This window comes from Triticum dicoccoides, chromosome 2B, assembly GCF_002162155.2.
Source record: "Triticum dicoccoides isolate Atlit2015 ecotype Zavitan chromosome 2B, WEW_v2.0, whole genome shotgun sequence".
In the NCBI taxonomy this organism is placed as follows: Eukaryota; Viridiplantae; Streptophyta; class Magnoliopsida; order Poales; family Poaceae; genus Triticum; species Triticum dicoccoides.
The window spans coordinates 817,943,876-817,958,422 of record NC_041383.1 but is presented as its reverse complement, the minus strand read 5'-3'; the positions used below and the strand labels follow the sequence as shown (position 1 = coordinate 817,958,422).

General features: G+C 41.9%; 1 pseudogene; it reads left to right on the top strand.

The window, feature by feature from the left end:
- Positions 1 to 4,203: 4,203 nt before the first annotated feature.
- LOC119361559 lies at positions 4,204 to 14,184 on the top strand (annotated as a pseudogene).
- The last annotated feature ends 363 nt before the right edge of the window (positions 14,185 to 14,547 follow it).

Below are 14,547 nucleotides of genomic sequence, written 5' to 3'. Positions count from 1 at the left end.
GAGGATCCTAACCCGTGAAATACAGAACCTTGCGTATTTTTTAGATATTTTTTAGATGGTAAAGATGAACAATACTACCTTATGTATCAGAACGATGCCAGCGTTTTCCAACAATGCCTACTTTCTAGAAAAAAGAAATAATCTGAAATTACTGGGAATATAGCAGGGCAATGTTTCAGCGCAATCAATAAAGCGAACCTTATTGAAGAGATCATACGCCGCGTCATCTTCCAGACATTTGATATTGATAATTTTATCCACCTGCTGCTTGACACTATGTTTGGCGACGCGTTCTTCAGTTGTGATGACAATAATACTGCCATTTGTAGTAGGCTGGGATAAAAGGGTAGTTTTGATCGAGTCCCAGTCATATGTGGACCGCAGACCATCAATAATGACGGAATACTTGTCTTGACGTAGAATTTCACGGCACCATTGAATTGTGTCCTGACCCTGAATAATACCAATTGCTGCAGCTTCCAGGGCTTCACGATCACAGCGATAGAAATTCAGAAGTAAGAGCCGAGAAAATTCCACCAAATCAAATGGGTCGGGCACATCAACACATGCACACCCATTATATTCTGCTCTGATGAGAGTTGATTTCCCAACACCAGCAATGCCCCATACCGAGGTGACCCCAGTACTGTCGGTGCGCATGATCTTGCGCATCGTCTCTGCTTGAGACATCGACAGCAGGGGCACTCTCACTTTCTCTATGTCGGACAGGAAGATACTCCGAGAAGCCTTATCTCCATATCCATCGTAGTTAGAGGCCTGCATGTGTGCAAGAGAAGCATCAATACGTTCACGAATCACACCTACATGTTGAATGAAACGAGAAAAGTACGAGGGAGAAGTAATTTAATAGGAAGTACATAATACTCCCTCTACTCCTTCCGTCTAGGTGAGTAAGCCATCTTAGAGCAAGTACAATATAGCTGAGTCAGCTGGCTATAAGAAATAAACTAGTATATTCTTGCTTAGTTGGAGGAAAGAGAAGAGGAGAGAGAAGATAAGCGTGCTCTTGGTGAAGAGCCAGCTCTAACACGTGCTCCTAGGCACTTTATTAGAGTGAAAGGTGGGCCATATAATAATAAAGTAATACACTCTTCTAATCAACTATTGTACATATTAGCTATAAGATGAGCTATAGATGACATGGTAATGGCTTATAGCCAGCAGTTGGCTATACTATTAACCATGCTCTTAGACTGTGCACCGTGACCAAGGAGGAGGGGAAAACGAGAGACCTTAATATTTATTTGCTAATTAATAGCATTGCATACAATGAACTAACCACTGCATGTCGTGTTTGGTAGTCTCAAGTCATTAAAAGCATGCACACCCCTCATCTCTTATTGGTTGATATTTTAAGAAATAAGAAACAAGGTAGAAGTTAATGCACCGCGCCAAAGTGTTTTGGAATTATTTGGTTTTCATAAGATGACTTACACACCTAGACGAAGGGAGTATGAAAAATACGTTTTGCATCTATACAAGGCCACTAACATTAATCGAGGTAAAAATTAATTATGTTTTCTCGTAGTAGCAACTTATTTAATACTTGCATGCATGTAGTCATAATGACACTGTGTTATTTCCTTCTCATTCCTTCTTTGCATGCATGTGGGCATATTAATGATCCCGGCTAACGAAAAGAAAAGTTAACTTGCAAAGCAGTCATTAAATTTTACCTACGTACCTGTAATCTAAGTTTGTGGCCTTGTATAAGGGAATAGAGGGAGTAATTAAAGTTTTCTGGGGTTTAGGGAGTTACCTTCTTAAAAAATGCACAAAGATAATGGCCACCAGTGAACTCTCTGAGCACTGATACTCGGTATGGCTCCCCCGTGCAAAAAATTGCATCCCCTATCTGCTTGGTGGACACGACGACCCGGCTCCCATTGTTATTGTCTGGCAGGTACATTCTGATGAAATCCCACTCCTCAACACTGGATATTCCTTCGAGGATGATCAGATATCTCTGCGCAGTCAATTGTTTCATGAGATCATCTTCTGAAGTCTTGCCCTTGAAATCGACAGCTTGGCACGACCGACAACTGGCTTGTAACCGAGTCTGCAAGTTCTTGAGGAACTTGTCAGGGTTAAATGGATGCATCAGTTTTACCCATGCACGGCTTTTGAATGTGTGGCAGATTTCAGGGTCGCAGTAAGCCTGATCGATGATCTGCGCCCCCTCCATATCAGATCCTGCACTTCCCCACAAAGAGATTACCTGAAGGTCATTGCCCTCGTTGGTTATCAACTTTTGGAGGTTGCACAAACCGCCGTACTTCCAAGTGGCCTCCCATATCTCCATCAGGATGCTAATTGTTGATGGACCGGTGCTGGCCAGCTGCACCACGGGTGACTGTGAGATGGGATTGGAGCCAGATTCGCTTATGAGGTTGTAGCGGGTGTTCCTCTGGCTCACCTCCTCGACCCTCGCCTTGAGCAGCTTCAACTCAGCGACCGCCAAGTCAAGGTCCCGAGACCGAGGTGGTGCCATGCAGGATGGCAGCAGGCGCCACACCCAGCTCATGGCCGAGTCGTTATCCAGGTGGATAACAAACTCCACGCAGTCTTCGACATCGAAGGCCAGGTCACGGAGCTGCCGCACCCAGGTCTTCACCACTTCATTCCCAGCACGCTCCTTGCTGGCGACTTTCAAGAAGGACTGCATCATCTGGAATTCCCCAGTGATGAACACCAGGTCTTGCTGCGCTGCCACCTTCAGTTTGGTCTCTTCATCGACCGCGGATTGAACTCTGCTCAAGGTCCCCTCCACCGCCGTCTTGGCTAACCCAAGCGTGAAGTCCGCCATTGTTGCTCTCCCACTTTCTCTCTCTCCTTGTGTGCTCTGTGTTTGTGGTGTCGCTAGCAGCTCATGGATGATGGCTGATGTGGGGGAATTGTGCATCAAACGCAGCACACCGAGATGGGATTAAAAAGAGGATGGAGAGGAGCCTAACAATGTGAAGGAGACTTGGAGGTTCGTGTAAGAATTAAGAAATGAACCTAATATATTGGGTGGTTAGTGCACGCATGTGGTATACCAGAATCTTCGGATCTGAATGCATGACGTGCAGTGCTACACTGGTTCCTCCAGACAAGGAATCTAGCTTGCTTTGCGAGTTGCGACCCATAGCACTTGTATTAGAGGCACCGAGGTGCAGCGGTTAGAATAGGTACTGACTGCCGGATTGTAAATTGATTATCTTAGGTCAAATTTCAGCAATCTAGTATACATACAATGTTATCTTCACAAGCTATACTACTGTTTCATGACTAAAGCCACCATACCAATTAATACAAACATGAACGAAAACAAGCACTATGTTCTATCTGTGCAATCATTCAGATATGACCAGTGGCGGAGACAGGGGGGACCAGCAGGGGCCCTGGCCCCCCCCTAACATCAGTGTTTCAATACTAATTTGCTTATGTATAGTACATGTTTAGTGATCATTTGCTGTAAAAAGCTCATTTTTTCAGTGTTTGGCCCTCCTCAGCCTGTGTTAGCCTCATTTGGCCCCCCTAATCAAATATTCCTGGCTCCGCCACTGGATATGACCATACATATTGTAAAGGCATCCTAGGTTTAGCGTGTCTATGGATCTCGAAAGCAGAAAAAATAATCCTTGTGGCAGCTGGAGTTGCCTGCTCGCAAGTGTGAGCAAGTGACTGAAAGAAATAGCACGCTTACCTAGGACAGAGTACTTGTAGAGGCTGCATTTTTAACACAGCACTTCTTCGGTACACCCCCTACATACAAGTGGTGAACGAATCTGCATCATCACCATTAAATGATGCTTACACTCATGAAGTATCAAAATTGACCATTCTGAGATGATTTTTATTTCTACGAGAGTGGCAGCCCAACAAAACGTCACCGACACGATCGGCATCTGGTCATGCCTGCCTCCCTCTTCTATCGATCTTTCATGTAAATAGCTATAATGTCATCACAATATATATTGCACATGATGTCACGGTGTCTACATTGGCTGATGAAAATAGCGTCAATTTAGAGGGGCTGGACGTACTGATTGCCGGATTGTGTAAATTGATTATCCAAGGACAAATTTCAACAATCTAGCTAGTATAGGATTATTTATCTAAGGAGTGCATACAAGATACACTTCTCTAATGTTATCGTCTCAAGGTATTCTCTACTACTGCTTAATGAGTAAAGCCAACATGGCAATAAGTGAAAATAAGCACCATGCACGTTATATTCAAGCATTCAGATCTGAAGCATTGTACTAGAAGCATCCTAGATTCAGCGTGTCTATGGATCTGGAAAACACATGCATGTACAAGTGGCAGGTTGAGTTGCCTGCAAGTGTGAGCAAGTTGCTACCTAGGACAGAGTATTTCTCAGCTGCATGCAACTGCGGATTCCTCGGCAAACGAATCTGCATCATCACCATTAAATGATGCTAACATGGATGAATGATCAAAGTTGACCCGAAGTTTTGCGCCCCTTCGTATCTGACCTAAGATGATTTTTATTTCTAAGAGAGTGGGAATCAACGAAACGTCACCGACACCTTGGGCAACAGAATGTGCTTAGCTTTTTTTTAGTGATATAAGTAGCTTTATATGTCATCACAATATGTACATTGTCGATCGATGGATCACAACAGCAGAAAATTATAGCGAATTGCAGTATGAGGACTTGAGCATTGTTTAGAGGTGCTTATTGTCGGACTGTGAAGGTTATCTTAGGTCGAATTTAAACAATCTACTACCATACTTATTATGATACATTATGGATTCCCTTAATGTTAACTTGTGAAGGTATTCTGTCATATTGCTTGATGATTAAATCCAAAATGCTTACCATATAATCTTTTCTTGTGGAAGTGCTTACCATGTTATCTGAACATAAGTGTGAATAGGAACCACATTGTTGACACACAAACACGTCACATGTACCCTCGACGCCGGGGGTGATGCACCGCAGCTCACGTCGAAGGAGACCCGACCGACAGCGCGATACGCAAGACAGTCGGCGGGCGCTTTTGCAGACCCGAAACCCCGCGCACCCGGGAGGGACCCCGTCAGGGATTGCGGCAGCTATGGGCTGCCCTAGGTCGATTCACTCGCCCCTAGAGCCTCGGGATTTGCAGCTCTCAAACACGAAGAACAGCGAAGAACGAGAGAGAAAACGGTGGAGAGATAAAACGTAAACTGGAAAAGTAGTGTATTGATTTGTTCGATTGTGTGTTGTTCAATCGGTCGTCACCCCCAACATATATAAGAGGCGGCTGGACTTTCCGTACAAGAAAAGGTTTCATCTAGGCTTTCCTTACAAGAAAATTGCATCAATTCACGTCCAAAACCCTAGTCAAATTCGGACTGGTTTTATCCGAACTTTCCAAAACTGTTCGGTTTAAACTGACTGTACCTTGCTGGTCCTTTTTGTGATGGCAAACAACCTCGGATGGAAACGAGTCCAAAAGCAATCTTGACCGTTTCGACGAGACGAACATCTTTCATGTAGAACGTTTTTTCATTAGAGGTCATCCCGAGGGACAAACAGCACATTATTCACGCATCTCATCAGACACACCCACATATGTGTCTGGTTTCGGGCGTCATATTTTGCTCGCTGGAGGGTCTCGTTATGCGGGCTCTAACTTTTGCATACGACCTTGGATTGTGACGATCTTTATATCAAAATCGATCGTTTCGACGAGACGAAGACAATTCGTTTAGACAATTCTTCCATACGAGGCCGTCTTGGGGGCTTAATCAGCCGAACAGTGTTCTGAATACAAAATCCAGTACTTTGAGCACAACTTCGGCCTTAGAGATGAGGTCGGATGGCTATGACTTCAACATCAAAGTTGTTCCTCTCGGCGATGTGAAACTTTCCATGCTGAAAACCCTCTCACTCGAAGCCATCTCATTTTATTTTTATGTCATGCCAAAATCTGGTGTCAATACATGCACCCCTGTTTTTCGGCAAAGCTTGCACGCCGAAAAATAATATGAATGGTGTTTGTTCTAAGGATGATGTCAACACTCCATCGGCCATTTATTTTTCTTAGGGCGATAATTATGTATCGGCCATTGCCTATTTAGGCTTCTTGCCACACACTCGGGTGGTATTTCTTCAAGTACTTGCCATTGAGAGCTCGAGGTAACAATGCCCCTTGTACAGATTCCACCAAATATGAGTTTCCGGGAACTATTCTTGTAATCCTAAAAGGACCTTCCCAACTTGGAGACCACTTCCTGAATTTTTTATCTCTTGAACCAATCGGCAGAATCACTTTCCAGACGAGATCACCAACTTGAAAATTCTTCAACTTAACTTTCTTATTGTAAGCACTTGCCACCCTCAATTTGTCTCTCTCTATGGCCCTCAAAGCAGCCAAACATTTATCGGCAACTTCGTCAATGTTGTCCATCATTAAGTAATAAAGGTCTACTACCGATAAATCATTTTGCTTGGCAATTCTCAAAGCATTCAAATTTATTTCCACCGGTAAAACAGCCTCTTGACCATATACTAGCTCATATGGAGTCACCTTCGTAGCACCATGCTTTGAGATCCTATGTGCCCACAAAGCCTCAGACAACAACTCATGCCATCTCCTTGGATTATCCTCAGTCTTCTTCTTGATGAGTTTGATTAAAATTTTATTGCTAGACTCAGCTTGTCCATTGGCTTGGGCATAATATGGAGAGGAATTGAGCAACTTTATGTTGTAAGATTCGGCAAATGCTCTGACTTGGTGTGACATAAAAGATGAGCCTTGATCTGTAGTCAACGTTTGTGGAATGCCGAATCTATGAATAATGTGCTCGGTTATGAATTTAATTACCTCCACATGTGTCATGTTCTTGAGAGGTACTGCTTCAGACCATTTAGTGAAATAATCGGTTGCCACCAATACGAACCAATGCTCCTTTGAGGAAGACAGATGAATTTGTCCAATAAAGTCTAAACCCCATCCTCTGAAAGGCCACGGCTTGATAATGGGATGTAACATAGCAGTAGGAGCCAACTGAATATCACCAAATTTTTGACAAGCTTCACACCCTTTGTAATATCTGAAGCAATCATTAATCATAGTCGGCCAACAAAATCCAGCACGTCGTAGCAACCATTTCATCTTGGGAGCCGACTGATGAGTGCCACAAATACCTTCATGGACCTCCCCCATAGCAACTCTCGCTTGGTCTTCGTCCAAGCACTTTAAAAGAATATCATCAACCGTTCGGCGATAGAGATCATCATCTCTCATTGTGTATTTAAAAGCCATACGTCAAACAGCCCTGTCCACCCTTCTACTAGGATCACACAAATAATCAACAATGGGTTTCCTCCAGTCTTGATTTCCTCCTGCATTGAATATTTCATTAGTGGCCGAAACGGTGGGCTCCGGTTCGGCCTCCCCTATGTTGGCAAGACTAGACATCAGCTTTTAAGAAATAATAAACATGCCACGATCAACATGATAGCCGGATGCTTGCTGTGCCAACTCATTTGCTTTCCAATTGTCATGTCTAGATATATGAGCAATGCTAAAATAATCCAAAGTAGAAATTATATCTAGACATTTATCAAGATAAACACTAAGTGATTCGTCAAAGCATTGAAAGACTTTGGATATTTGTTGCACTACTAATAACGAATCACCATAAGCCTCAATATGTGTAACACCTATAGCAAGTAACATCTCTAGGCCGAATAACAATGCTTCATATTCGGCTTGATTGTTTGTACAAAAATATTCTAAGCGGCATGGGGCTTCAAAAACAGCACCATGAGGAGATATGTAAACAACACCAACACCTTGGCCATTGCTACAAACTGAACCATCAAAATATAATCTCCATGGTACTAATGAGACAAGGTTTATATCTATGTCATGCTTGTCATCAATCCGATGTTCAACAATAAAATTAGCAACGATTTGGCCTTTCATAGAATTTAGAGATTCATAAGCCAAATCATATTCAATCAAAGCATAAGCCCACTTGCCAGCTCTACCACTAAGAATTGGCCTATGCAGCTTGTATTTAATGATATCGGTTTGACAAGCTACTATACAAGCACTTGGTACTAAATAATGTCTCAATTTTGTGCAAGCATAATATAAGCATAGACATAGTTTCTCAATAAATGTATACCTTGTCTCGGCGTCCAGTAAGCGTCTGCTCAAATATGTAATAGCATGCTCTTTTCCCTCGGCTTCTTGAGTCAAAACAGCACCAATAACTCCTTCATCTGCTCCAATGTAAAGCCTGAAAGGTTCCCTATGCTTGGGTGCTTTCATCACCGGAGGAGTGCACAAATAATTCTTGACCATATCAAATGCTTCTTGTTGTTTTGCCCCCCAAGTGAAATCAGCATCATTCTTTAACCGAAGGATAGGAGTAAACGCATCAACCTTCCCTGATAGATTAGCTATAAACCTCCTCAAGTAATTGACCTTGCCAAGGAACTTTTGCATATCTCTCTTGGATGTTGGAGCCTCCACTTTCTGTATGGCCTCTATCTTTATGGGATCAATTTCTATGCCATCTTCATGGATAATGAAACCCAAAAACTTACCAGCTGACACGCCGAATGCACACTTCAAAGGATTCATCTTTAGTCCATACTTTTTCATTCTTTCAAAAGCTAAAAGCAAATCGGCCAAGTGAGACTCAAAAGCATCCGATTTGACAACAATATCATCAATATAAACTTCAAGTATGACACCGAGTAAATCATGAAAAATCAAATTCATAGCCCTTTGATATGTGGTGCCAGCATTTTCTAATCTGAATGTCATCACTGTCCACTCGAATAAACCAAGAAAACCAGGGCAACGAAAAGCTGTCTTGGACTGTCCTCTTCGGCCATAAAAATTTGATTGTATGTGGCATTACCATCTAGAAAGCTAATAACCTTATGTCCAGAAGCATCATTAATAAGCATATCGGCTATTGGCATGGGATACTCATCTTTGGGTGTAGCCCTATTCAAATCTCTGAAGTTAATGCACACTCTCAACTTGCCGGATCCTTTCTTCTCCACCGGGACAATGTTAGAAATCCACTCGGCATACCTGCAAGGTCTGATAAAATTAGCTTTACGCAAACGACCGATCTCTTCCTTGATCCGGTCATACGTTTTTGGATTAAACTTTCTGGCCGATTGCTTATATGGTCTAAAACCGGCCTTTATAGGTAACCGATGCTCCACTAGCTCTCGGTTTAAACCTGGCATCTCATGATATTCCCATGCAAAACAGCAAACATACTCTTTCAAAAGCTCGATCAACTTAGCTTTATCACTACAAGAAATTTGTCAACTAGTGACCTTCTGTCAGTGACCCTAGAAGAATTGGTCATAGATCTATGACCATTTCAGACCAATTGGTCAAAAGCTGTTCGGGGGGCTCCAAACCCTAAACCATTGCGACCATTTTGGTCAGAAAGGTCGTAATTTCCTTACACGAAATGGTCACAAAGCAAACAGTGCTAGTCCGCTGCCTTATTTCTAGTTGTTAATGACCAATACAGATGGTCATAGCCTTGTAGATTGTGGTAGGTTGTGATGACTAGGCGCCATCTCATCAGTTTTGCCTATGTGTCATGTCCATGTGGCAGTTTTGGCCCTAGGTTGTGAAGCAACCTATATTTCTGTTATTCCAAAAATTCCCAAAAAATTCTCATAAATGTTTTGGATCATATCTTCATCAAATATGTCAAAAACATTCCTTTCCTAGTTCAAAAATAATTCGAAAATATTCATTTTCCTATTCTGCTCAGAGCAGCACTTTGTGAAGGAAGTACCACTTTGGCATGTCCAAATGGTATCCATTTTCTGCAGTGCTTTCCTATGCCTAAATAACCATCCTCCACCAAATGCCAGCTCAATCCATTCATTATTTTGAGCCCAGCTTCAACATTCGTATTTATGTCCAGTGTGGTACTTTGTAAAGCAAGTACCACCTAGGCCTTTCCTTTTGAGGTGAAAATTTGTGAAGACGGTCTTCTTAGTAACTAATCATCCTCAGCCAAAACTCACGCCCATTAGCCATGTGCATTTCCCCTACCGCAAATCAAACACTTGGCTGCTTATTCATGTTTGAGCATCGATCGGTCTCCTCGTGAGAATCTTATGTTGGGATTTTCTTCCTAGCACCTACCTGGGGAGTGCCCAACCCACTAGACATGCCTAGGCCGCTCAGAACACATTGCAACGCCACGGTCACCCGGTGACCACGCGGCGGGCAAGCGATCTTACGCGCTCTAGAGTTGGGGCCCTCGGCCATCGTCCAAACCTCGATGCCTCGCCATCAAACCATGTATTTCTGATTAAATAGATACTTATTTACCTAGAAATGATTTTTGGAAAAAATAAAGAGCAAACTATGAGGCAGCTGCAGTTCAAATTTGACCCGCTTTCAGCTGAATCGACGGGAATTTGTCTTTTTCACCAGAGGTGGATCAAAATTTTTGACACCCAACCATTTTGTCAATTGTGCATTAAATATGGCCTAGTATTTTATAAAATTGATTAGGTCCAATTTTGCAACAAATATATGGTAGGTCCTTCACAAAAAAAACTCATTTCAGGCACTCAGAAAATGGAAAATGGTTTTTTCGTCCAAAAAAATGAAAACTTCCTTAGGCAACATTGTTTGCCATTCCAATATGCACCCTTGTGCACAATATGAGATCATTTGAACAAAATATGCCATGAATGTGGCCATAAGATTGATCATTTGGCTTGAAACCCATGAATCTTCACACTTGATAGCTCATTTCTGAGAACAATTTTTTAAAATAATTATCGTATTACAAGTTTATTATTTTTCCTGGAAACTTGGTCACATATACTGACACAATGCAAAGGTTTTCCAATTTTTTGATTTTTTTTGAATTTTTTATGCCCGTTTCAAAATGCGGTCAAAACGGCGGGCTTGACCGTTCCTAGCTAGTGGTTGAATCTTGGAATTTTTTTGTTGTTTCTCTGATTAAATAGATACTTATGTACCTAGAAATGATTTTTGGAAAAAAATAAAGAGCAAACTACGAGGTAGCTACAGTTCAAATTTAACCCGCTTCCAACTGAATCGGTGGAAATTTGTCTTTTTTACGAGAGGTGGATCAAAACTTTTTTCACCCAACCATTTGGTCAATTGTGCATTAAATATGGCCTAGTATTTTATAAAATTGATTAGGTCCAATTTTGCAACAATTATTTGGTAGTTCCTTCACAAAAAAACTCATTTCAGGCACCCAGAAAATGGAAAATGGTTTTTTCGTCCAAAGAAAATGAAAACTTCCTTAGGCAACATTGTATGTAATTCCAATATGCACCCTTGTGCACAATATGAGATCATTTGAACAAACTATGCCATGAATGTGGCCATAAGATCGATCATTTGGCTTGAAAGCCATGAATCTTCACACTTGATAGCTCATTTCTGAGAATACTTTTTAAAATAATTACCGTATTACAAGTTTATTATTTTTCCTGGAAATTTGGTCACATATAATGACACAATGCGAAGGTTTTCCAATTTTTTGATTTTTTTGAATTTTTTATGCCCGTTTCAAAATGCGGTCAAAACGGCGAGCTTGACCGTTCGTAGCTAGTGGTTGAATCTTGAATTTTTTTGGTGTTTCTTTGATTAAATAGATATTTATGTACCTATAAATGATTTTTGGAAAAAATAAAGAACAAACTACGAGGTAGCTACAGTTCAAATTTAACCCGCTTCCACCTGAATCGGTGGAAATTTGTCTTTTTCACGAGAGGTGGATCAAAACTTCTTTCACCCAACCATTTGGTCAATTGTGCATTAAATATGGCCTAGTATTTTATAAAATTGATTAGGTCCAATTTTGCAACAATTATTTGGCAGGTCCTTCACAAAAAAAAAACTCATTTCAGGCACTCAGAAAATGGAAAATGGTTTTTTGGTCCAAAGAAAATGAAAACTTCCTTAGGCAACATTGTTTGCCATTCCAATATGCACCCTTGTGCACAATATGAGATCATTCGAACAAACTATGCCATGAATATGGCCATAAGATTGATCATTTGGCTTGAAAGCCATGAATCTTCACACTTGATAGCTCATTTCTGAGAACACTTTTTTTAAAATAATTACCGTATTACAAGTTTATTATTTTTCCTGGAAACTTGGTCACATATAATGACACAATGCGAAGGTTTTCCAATTTTTTGATTTTTTTTGAATTTTTTATGCCGGTTTCAAAATGCGGTCAAAACGGCGGGCTTGACCGTTCCTAGCTAGTGGTTGAATCTTGGATTTTTTTGGTGTTTCTTTGATTAAATAGATACTTATGTACCTAGAAATGATTTTTGGAAAAAATAAAGAACAAACTGCGAGGTAGCTACAGTTCAAATTTAACCCGCTTCCAGCTGAATCATTGAAAATTTGTCTTTTTCACGAGTGGAGGATCCAAACTTTTTATACCCAACCATTTGGTCAATTGTGCATTAAATATGGTCTAGTATTTTAGAAGAATGATTTGGTCCAATTTTGCAATAATTATTTGGTAGCTTCTTCACAAAAAAACCTCCTTTTGGACACTCGAAAAATGGAAAATGGGCACTTGAAAAATCTCCTCAATTGTTGACGAGAGGTGGATAGACAGCTATTGAGACACAAGCATTTGGTCAATTGTACCTAAAATATGATCTAATATTATTGAAAAATAGAGTGGTGCCATTTTGCAACAAATATTGGTAAGTGCTTCAAAAAATATATACCATTTTCGACACTCCAAAGGTAGAAAATGTTTTTTTGCAAATAAAACTCATTTTTGAGATCAATTTTTAAAGATATTTGTATTATTCCAGGTTTGTTATTTTTCTGAAAAACAAGTCTCACTTGTGACACGATGCTATTGTTCTTATTTTTTTTTTCTAATTCTATGATGTTATAAAATAGGTGACATGATTTAGCATATTATTTAATTGATTACGGTCAATTTTGATGGTTATAAAATCGTCAAAGTGTGTACTACATTGTGATTGGTGGAATCGTTTGTGGCACGGATCGATGAGATGGCAGACATCCTACCATCCATTGCTAGCAATCCAACGTCCATCCATCCGTCCATGCAAAGAAAGGGAAAAAAACCCACCGCACCAAACCCTACCTCTCCCTCACGTCTCGTCCCTTCCTTCGACCCGCCGCCTCCCTCTCTCTATCCCCGATCCAGATCGGCCTCTCCCTCACCCCTCGCGCCACGCCCTCCTTCCCTCACGCTGGCACCTACGGCGCCCTCCTTCCTTTCTGTCACCTGCGGCGCCCTCCTTCCCTCGCGCTGCACCCGAACCTCGCTCCCGCTCCCAGCTCTTCTTCCTCCTCCGCTACAGCTAGGGTTTCGTATCCCCGATCCCCAATCCTCGAAGCTCGGATCCAGCAGCAGGATCACCGATCGCGGCCGCGGGAGATCCTCTCCAAGGTCAAGCATGTCCAGGCCAAGCCTGCCGGCCGCCCTCGTGGGTGACTGCCTCCGCGGTGACGATGGCGGCCTCGTCGTCCCCGGAGGCCACGGCGCCCCTCAAGGTCGACCTCCGCCACGTGAGTGATCCATCGATCTCGTCTCTCCAACAGTTCGGTTCTCGCCGCTTCGATTCCTTCGATTCTACAAGATATTGTGTACCACTTCGGTACGTGCGTGCGTGTGAGATGACTCTTCTTCTGCGTGGTTCATAGGTGTTCCGGATGCACGCACGAGTTCGACCTGGACAAGCCGCTGGTGCTGCAGGAGGTGGCGGATTTCTTTAGTGGCCACGGAATCGAGGACTTCACCTTCAGCAGGGGCAGGCTGGTGAGTGCGGCTCCCATGAATCTCTAGCAGGAAATGTGTGGGATGATGTGTCTATTTGGTTTCCACTAAATTAGTTTGCATAGCTTCTGGTCACCTGATCCAGTAACGGAGAAGAATTTTAGGTTCAAAATGTTCCCACTGCCTAGTAAATGTTTTAGGTGCATAAGCATTTGATGTGATTAGTTGGTGGATTTGCTTTGTCGCTAAGTCTGAATGTGGGAACCTTGTTTTTAGTGAGAATGGCATTGCTGGGCAAAGCTAGCGGTACGCTGAACACCAGAGAAACCACTGATTGGCCTGTATCAGGAAGGGACACATACTGTTCAAGATATTCCCGATTGCAGAGGTTAGCTATGAAATTCTGTTAACTGTAAGAGTTACAACAAGTTCGGTTCTCGTCATCTCTTACGGCATAGACTTTTCCAGCTTATACCAAAGAGGCGTCCCTGTTTGAGCTGAAGTTTATATCCAAATAGGACAGTCAGGAGTATTATGCCTAGACAGAGCATGGTTTCTCAATCAAGTTTCTTGTTGCACACACTACATTCTAAATAGATTTATTAACTTGATCTTAGAGCTATTTATGCAACAATATCACAAAACTGATAGTCATGTGAATTTGTTGAGGGAGGTAGCTGCTTTTATGTGATCAGAGGCATAAACAGTGCAGTTTTAATTTTCCAGTATGTCTTTGAGGTAATAATGTCATGGAAG